We start from the raw sequence: 9,415 nt of genomic DNA on the forward strand, positions 1-9,415 counted from the left end.
AAAGAAATCGAACTCGGGTCTGCCTGGTCACCCGTGTGCAAGGCAAACGCACTACCTGCTGTGCTATCTGCTATCGCTCCAGCCCAACTGCCAGGTGTAAGCAAACAAAACTCATTAGGAGGAGAAAGGAAGGGTCTGGGATGGAAGCGGTCTTCCAGGAGAGCAAGCTGCCAGGAGACCCACACAGTGGCTGACACGGGCCATACCCTGCGGAGGGTGGCTCAGGCAGGGCTCAGGGCTGAGCAAGCAGCAGTACAGTACTTGGTTTGCATGGACGAAGCCCTGGGTTCGTTCCCCAGCACCACCACCACCAAACTCCAGGTGCAGCAGGAAAGCCAGGCCTGGGATGAGTCCGGATCTGCTCATGGCATCTCCATCCAGCAAACCAGCCTTTCCAGGGTCAGTTGTTTGGCTTTTGTTTTCACAATGCTCTCAATCAACCCACATGCAGACCGTGTGCTCTACTGCTGAGCCCCGCTCCCTGCCCCGAGTAAAGAATCTTTTTTATTTTTGGTTTATGCCCAACCCTTACCCCCAGTCCTCAGGGCTTACGAGACCCCTGGAGGGTCTCCTGACCATCTGAGGTGTCAGGGATTGAACCAGGTTTGGCCACAAGCAAGGCAAGTGCCTTGCCACTGTGCATGTGCTTTTGTTGGCTAGATTGGGGGCCACGCCCAATGGTGCTCAAGGTTTACTCCTAGCTCTGCACTGGGGATCACTCCTGGCAGGGCTCAGGAGACAATACGGGATGCCAAGGATTGAACCCAGGTCAGCTGTATGCAAGGCAAAGCCTACTCCCTACCTATTACATGTATCTCTAGCCCCTCCCCTAAATTTATATAAAAATTGTAAAATAAAGGGCCAGAAAGCTAGCTCAACAGACTGAACGCAGGTTTGTTGGTTTGTTCGTTTACTGCTTGGTTAATAGGTTTATTACTGTCTTTGACAAATCTTCATTTAAAAATCATGGTTTGATCTTAGCTCCTAGCAGCCTGCTCCTAAGCTCTGAGGAAACTTGCTTTCTTCTGGGCTGGATGTAGGTTCTCATGCAGGGAGCCCAGGTTCAATGCCCAGCACAGCATGATTGTTCCCCAAGCATGACAGGGAATGACCCTGAAGGTTCACTGGGTGTGGCTAACCTCCTACCAATTTCAGGGCCAGAGAGCTAGTACAGGGGTTCGGGTGCTTGCCTTGCAGTGGCACCAGATATGGGTGAACCCAATGCCCCGCTCCAGGCAAAGAAATGTGACGAGCGGGGGAGGCAGGGGTGGGTGGCAGAGCAGGTACAGCAGGAACAGCAGGTAGAGCACTTGCCTTGCATGTGGCTGACCCAGGTTCAATCCCCAGCACCCCTTAAGATCCTCTGAACACTGCCAGGAGTGATTCCTGAGCGCAGAGCCAGGAGTAACCCCTGAGCATTGCCAGGTGTGGCCCAAAAGCAAAGCAAAAAAAATGTGACATGCCATGGAGCCCAAGGGTGTCACTGTGTGGAAGGAGTGACACGTGGCAGCCTCTGGACAACACTGCTGGCACATGCACACACAGACGGTGCTGGCCACATCGAGAGAGCGGCCCAGGAGCTGCTTGCTCCACCGCTGAGCTCATGCTGAAGCTGGCATCAAACACTGCAGGCAGGCTCACCAGCTGGATTCCACGGCACTGCAGCCCACCCGAGGTGCTTGGGGAAAGAGAACTCCCTGTGCCGGTTAAGCCATTCTAAGAATATGCATAGATCACAGCCTGTCGGTAATACTAGGTTTCTGTTTCTTTATGTTAAATAAATGGGTGGTTTGGAAGTGATTTCTGCTTTACCATACAGAGAGAGACCTTTAAAACCCCAAATTAGAGTAAATATTTGTCAGCCTGTATTGCCAGCCTCTCTAACATAACCAGTCCCTCCCCAAGGCTCTGTTGGGGCTTCGACTTCTCCAGAATCTCACACTAAGTGACTCTGGATGAGACTCTATTATGGAACAGGAATTTGAGATAGAGATTGAATATCAGGGCTGGAGCAATACATGCTTTACATGCATTGGACCTGGGTTCCACTTCCAGCATCCTATGTGGTCCCCTGAGCCTTCCAGGAGTAATTCCTAAGCACAGAGCCAGGAAGGAATAAGCCCTGAGCACAGCTGGGTGTGGTTCAAAAACAAACAAAAATATTGAATTTCACCAGGAAAATGCAGTATGATGTCAATTTGAGTATATACCTTGGTGAAGCACAGGAAATGGGGAATTAAATGTTAAAAAAGAAATGTTTGGCGCCAGAGATCAAGTATAGGAGGTACCTTGCATGGGGCTGCAGGCCGAGGCCGCCGTGGTTCCAAGGCCCAGCACCACCAGGGGTCACTCCAGAGCACAGAGACAGAAACAGTCCTGAGCATCACAGGATGCTGATCCCCGGCCCCTCCCCCACCCCCAACAAAAAAATAGAAATGTCTAATCTTTGTTTCAATCAAGTTCCCCCAAACAATGAACGCTAGATACTGGGGAAGGGGGAGGTCGGGGGGGGGGGTAGGTTCTGATACTTCTGAGTATGCAGAGATGAGGTAAGAACTGAGAGAGTAGTACCCAAGATGTGGGCCTTGCATGCTGGAGACTTGGCTTCCACTGCCAGTAGGGCAAAAAAATTAAACAAACAAACAAACAAAAGCTGAGGCCCTTGGAGAGAGCACAGTGGTTAGGGCATAGGCCAAACTAATGCCTGACTGGGTTTGATTCTGTCAACGCTTGGTCCCAGAACGGCGGGGTGCAGCCTTGGAGTCCCCAGCCCACCCCCAGCACTGCAGGACCTGAGAAGCACTGCATCCGTGGGCCCGTGCACTGAACCGGCTGCCTAGTTGGCCGAGAATCACAGGTGGGACCAGGGAACTGCTGAGCACTGTTTGGGACTCCCCCATACACTTACTGTTGCTTCGATGAGAGGGACCGCCTGATGTTATAGCGGGTCCCTTTGGCCCTTTGGGGGCAGAGTCCTGATCCAAAGGGGCAGTGGTTTCCCATGGATCTGGTTTCCCTTTGCTGCTGGCTAGTGTGTGATCGGGTCAGTGATTCGATCCTGGGAACTGTTCTGGGCCCACACGGGAGTCTGGGCTGGGAAGCCTCCCAGAGCCCCATTTTTTTTTTCTTTTTTGCTTTTTGGTGCGCAGGAGTTACTCCTGGCTCTGCACTCAGGAATTACTTCTGGCAGTGCTCAGGGAACCATACAGGATGCTGGGGATCAAACCTGGGCCAGCTGTGAGAAAGACAAATGCCTTACCCACTATAATATCGCTCCATCCCCCCCCTTTTTTTAATTCTCCCTTTTATTTTTGTTTTTCAGCCAACACCGGCTGTGCTCAGGGCTTACTCCTGACTCTGAACTCAGGGATCACTCCTTGCGGTCTTGGGGGTCTAAAGGGATGCCAAGGATTGAACCCAGTCGTGTGCAAGGCAGATGCCCTCCCCACTGCCCCATAGCTCTGGCCCTGTGTCCCACTCTTTGAGCTGTAACATGGAAATAACAAGCGTCCTGGCAGGGTGAATCGTATGACTATTAATAAGGTAACAAGCAAATGCTCGTCGGGTTCCACAGCTGAGCGCGTTGTGGTCATTAGTACCCGCAAGCCGCAAGGACTGGACAGTTTTCCCCAGGCCTCTTAGGAGGTGCTCAGGCTCTTCCTGAGTTGTTCAGCTAACAGGTGGTTGCAGGCAAGGAACTGAGGCTGCTGTTACAACCCAGCAGTGCTTGGGGGTGTCCAGCAGTACTCAGACGGTCATGTGGGACCAGGGATCTAACAGGGTCCCCGTGTATGCAGACTCTGAGCTCCGAGCTCCGTGTACCCCAGCCGCTCATGGATTTATTTATTTTGGGCTTGGAGCCATCATTAGCAGTGCTCAGGGCTTGCTCCTGGCTCTGTGCTCAAGGTGCCAGGATCAGACCCAGGCAAGCGGCCCATTTGTATCCTTATTCCTCCCCCTGCCTTCGTGGCTGTAATGCCCAGGGCAGGTGGCACATCATGCTAGGTGCTCCCACACCCAGGCAGAGTGCTCCCTGCCCTTCACTCTCATTACCTGTGGTGCCTGCCCACATGCCCACTGGGAGAGGAACTCTGAGGGGAGGCTCACAGGTGACAGTTGTGATGCTCATCACTGTCACTGCATTGCTCACACAGTGCTCACAGATTCCTGGTCATGGTGCTCCCCTCTGTTTTTAGTTCTGGTACTCACATACACCTGGTTGTACGGTGGACAGAAATCACTTGTGGCATCAGGGACCACAGGGAACAGAACTGTGAAGATCGTGCTTTGCGTGTGTGGGACAGCAGAGATTTGAACTTGTGACCATACGCCTGCGAGGCAGGTGTGCCCAGCCTCTGCACTCTTCCTCCGGCCCTCCCTGACTTATTGATTTGGTTTGTTTTTGTCGGGGGGCCACACCCAGTGATGCTCAGGGGTAACTCCTGGCTCTGCAGGAATTACTCCTCATGGTGCCCCGGGAATCCATATGGGATGCTAGGGATCAATCCCGGGTCAGTCAAGTGCAAAGCAAGCGCCTGACCTGCTGTACCACATCTCTCCAGCCTTTAATTTGCCAATCTGTAGTGAGTGAGCTATTGTTTGTAAGTATGTGTGGCTGGAGACCCTCTATATTTACTGGATCTGGGGCCATACCTGGCTTTTCTCGGAACTTACTCCTGGTTCTGTGCTCAGAGATTACTCCTGGCAGGGCTCTAGTGAATGACTGGAGTACCAAAGATTGAGCCTGGGCCAACCCCAGGCAAAACCAGTATCTGCTGTACTCCCGAAGCCCCCACACCGCTGTGCTGTGTAACAGTGCTTCCGCCAACAGCAGGCATCCTTACTTGTGTCCTTTACCCAGGAAGGATCCTCCTTAGGTCCCTCTCCCCCGCAAATGTCCTCTTTAGATTCAGAGCCAATGCTCAAGAGCTCCTCTCCCCATGCACCCCTTCCGCAGGTATTCCTAGCATGGGGAGCACCCAGCTCATGCCGGCTCCCTCCGGCTCAGCCTGGCCACCTCCTGGCAGTGCCTCCTAGATGCCCCACCATACATCACTCCTTGCTTCCCAAAGCCCCTCTTTTTATTCAGCTTGGGGTTTGGGGGGTGTTTCTGGCTTAGGGGCCAAACCCAATGACCATATGGGGTGCCTGACATGGACCATGGTCCTCCTGCATGCAAAGACAGTGTCCTCTTTCTCAGCTGGGTTCCCGGGCACTTAGAACTCCCAGAACGCCCCCCTGGGAGTTCTCATCCTGGCTGCAGTCAAAGGAGCACGCATTGAGGTGCTGACTAGGGCGGGCCCTTAACCCACACCCCTCCCTTCCAGGGGAAGCTGCCTCTAGCTGGACACCTGCTCTGTCTGCTGGAGGGAGGGAGGGAGGGAGGGAGGGAAGGAGGGAGGGAGGGGGGAGTGCTGTCTCTGTTCATGTGCTCCAGCCTGTGGACATTCTCTCTGGTCTCGGCCTGGTTTCATTTTTATTATAAAGATAGTGCAGTGTGGGGAGCGGAGCCATAGGGGGCAGGGAGCTTACCTTGCACACAGCCAGGCTGGGTTTGATCCTCAACATTCCATATGGTCCCCCAGTACAGCCAGGAGTGACACCCAGTGCTCAGGGGTTACTCCTGGCTCTGTGCTCAGTGGTAACTGCTGGTGCTCTCGGAGGACCATATGGGATGCTGGGGATTAAATCCAGGTCGGCCCCAGACAAATGCCATATCTGCTGTACTATCACTCTAGCCCAGGAATGACCCCTGAGCGCAGAGTCAGGAGTATGCCCTGAGCACCACTGGATGTGGGTCCCCGCCAACAACAACCACAAAAAAGTGCAGCATGTATTTGAACGTCACTGTCACTGTCCTCCTGTTGTTCATCGATTTGCTCAAGCGGGCCCAGTAACATTGTGAGACTTGTTACTGTGTTTGGCATATCAGATACGGCATGGGTAGCTTGCCAGGCTTTGCCGTGCGGGCGAGATACTCTCGGTAGCTTGCTGGGCTCTCTGAGAGAGGTGGAGGAATCGAACCCGGGTCAGCAGCATGCAAGGCAAACGCCCTACCCCCTGTGCTATCTCTCCAGCCCTGTATTTGAATGTAAAGAGGGAAATTACTACAATACCTTCTTTTCTCTCTATTTCTCTCAGTTGCTCAAGAACAAACCCAAGGCCTTACACGGGGCAAGATGTGCTCTTACCACTCAGCTGCCTCTGTCTCTTTCATATCTTTCCCAGGTTCCTTTATTCATCAACACACTGTATAGAATTTCATTCTAATAATGACTATTTCGTATTTGTCTTCAACCACTATCCTCAGAGCAAAACCACCTTCTTCTGGTAATTGCTATGACAGTTTTTATAATTATAACTTCACAATGAGCATCCAGGGATAGCGGAGTGCCAGGGCACCAGCCTTGCAGCTGTGGCGTGAGGAGTGAAATCCCCAGCATCTCCCCACGTATGCCAAGCATGACCCCAGTGGCACTGCCAACTGGGAGCCATGCCAACCAACTCCGGCGTCAGTGCTGCCCTGCACGCACGCATGGGCAGCGCCACTAACGTGTGATCTGCGGGAGAATGTGTGAAGGCACAAACTCGTCAAGCAGGGCCTGTGCTGTGCACTGCTCCCATCTCCAGCCTCATAATGGAAACAAGTTTATAACATAACACACATATGTATATAATATAAAATATATTACATATATGTAACACATAGAACACACATATGCGTGTGTATGTGTGTGTATATATACTTTGTGGTGGTACTGGGATTCAAACCCAGGGTCTCACACATGATGCAAGGCAAGGACCTGTGAGCTACATCCCTGGCCTGTACTAATAATTTGGGGGGTGGGGGCCACACCCAGCACTACTCAGGGATTACAAGTGGCAAGACAAATGTCCTACCTGCCGTAAGAAACCGGCCCCCTGTAATTATATTTTTTGTCATTTATGTTTTTATTTTGGGATCACCCACCTGGAAATGCTCAGGGCTTACTCCTGGCTCTGCACTCAGGAATCACTCCTGCCAGGCTTGGGGGGTCTGTATAGGATGCCAGGGATCAAACTCCAGTTGGCTGTATTCAAGGCAAGAGCTCTACCCATTGTACTATACTGTCAGTTGTTTCTTTTTTTATGACAATTCTTTTTGTTGTTGTTGTTGCTTTTTGAGTCACACCCAGGAATGCTCAGGGGTGTCAGGGCTCAAGCCCAGCCCTTGCTGTGCAAGGCCAAGCCCTCCCCACTGCCCTATCGTTCTGGCTGTTTCTGACAATTCTTTCCTTCCCAGACAGTGTCCTCATTCTCAGCTGGGTTTCAGGGCACTTAGCTTCCAGCCCTCTGGGAGTTCTCATCCTGGCTGCAGTCAAAGGAGCAGGCATTGAGGTGCTGACTAGGGCGGGCCCTTAACCCACACCCCTCCCCGCCAGGGGAAGCCAGCTCTAGCTGGGCACCTGCTCTGTCTGCTGGAGGGAGGGAGGGAGGGAGGAAGTGCTGTCTCCATAGCTACCCGCCCCTGGCCAGGACCCGCAGCCCGCCCTGCCCAGCTAGTCCTGAAGGGCACTCGCACCATTTGGTGATGGGTGTGGTTCTATGGAACAGCTGGTGCTTTTCCTTTGGGATAAGGTTGGCGGTGGTGGGGGCAGGGGCGGGTTGTGGGCCAGAGTGCACACTTTGCATTAAGAGCTCCCTGAGCACCCTCATGAGTGGCCCCCCTCTCGAGCACTGAGCAGGGAGTAGTGCATAAGAACTTCTGAGTATGGCAAAAAAGAACAAAACAGGAAATGGGGAGCACTTCTTTGTACTCCAGGTGGCTGCTGGAGATGTGTGCTTTGCTGCTGCTACTGTAAAGATTGATCTTGCATATCTTTTTTTTTTTTAACTTTTTTTTTTTTTGCATTGTCAGAGATTGAAGTTCCAGGCAGGTGCTTTGTCATAGTTCATTTTTTCTCTCTCTATTTCTCATTTTTTTGGGGGGAAGGGGTCACATCCAGAGATGCTCAGGTGTTACTCCTGGCTCTGCACTTAGGAATTATTCTTGGTGGTGCTCAGGGGACCATATGGGATGCCAGGTGATAGAACCCAGGTCAACCATGTGCAAAACAAGTGCCTTACCCATTGTACTATCTCTCTGGCCCCTCAACCTTCTCTTTTTGCTTTTGGACCACATCTGGTGGTGCTCAGGTATTACTCCTAGCTCTGTGCTCAGGGGTCACTCCTGGCGGCTCAGGGACCATTTGACATGAGAGCTGGAACCCTCCACCATGTATCCCTTCACCTGTATCTCTGGCCTCCCTAAGTAATCATTACCCAGCTTCAACAATAATCAGGGGCTGGAGCGATAGATAGCACAGCGGATAAGGCATTTGCCTTGCACATGGCCGACCCGGGTTCGATTCCCAGCATCCCATATGGTCCCCCAGCACCGCCAGGAGTAATTCCTGAGCACAAGAGCCAGGCGTAACCCCTGTGCATCGCTGGGTGTGATCCAAAAAGGAAAAAAAAAACCAAAAAAAAACAATAATCCTTCATAGCCCAAGGTGGTCAATTTCAATTCAAGATGCCCTAGTAAGTGCCTGCCTGCCTTTGAAACTGTACCACTTCCCACCTCTCACTGTCTGCTGTCCCAGTCCAGGATAACACCAGTTGGTGCTGCTGTCACTCAGAAGGATAAATAGGATATTTAATGGCTGTGTTGTCATTTGCTTGATTTTAATTTATTTTTTAATTTTTTTTGAGATCCACACCTGGCCCTGGCAGTGCCTTACTACAGTTCAACTTTCTCTTTTTGCTTTTAGGCCACACCTGGTGGTGTTCAGGGGCTACTCCTGGTCCCTGGTAAGGTTCCATGGACCATACCTGGCACTGGAGACTGAAACTTGGGTCGGCTGCATGCAACACAAGCGCCTGACCTGCTGTCCTATCTCTCCAGCCTCCTATTACTGTTTGAATATTTATGACAGGGGCAGATTTCTTTTTGGTTTTCCTTTACTTTCTTGTAGCTTTTTAAAAGTTTCCTTATAGAATGAATAGCATAAAATGTCAAGTTACTTACATGGGCCTTGAGGGCTGCATTTCATAAATAAACACTGTAGAGAAGGAATTTTCTTGCAAGAAGCAAAACCAAATTTTAAAAATAGACTTTATGTTTTAGAGCAACAGAGAGGAAAGAACAGATTTCCCCACACCCCCTCCCCTGAACAATCCCCAACTGTCAACATCCACCCAGGCATGGACATTTGGTCCAGGGAGAACTACTTGATTGACTTGACGGACATGTTCTAATGGCCCAAAGTCCACTGGGACATTAGGGTTATCTTGTGTGTTCTTGGGTTTTGGACAAATGAATAATGACATATATCCATATTTCAGGTGTCACACAGAATAGTTTCATAGTCCCGCATGCTCTTCAGGGGCCTGAGAG

This window comes from Sorex fumeus, unplaced genomic scaffold, assembly GCF_029834395.1.
Source record: "Sorex fumeus unplaced genomic scaffold, SorFum_2.1 ptg000044l, whole genome shotgun sequence".
Lineage (NCBI taxonomy): Eukaryota > Metazoa > Chordata > Mammalia > Eulipotyphla > Soricidae > Sorex > Sorex fumeus.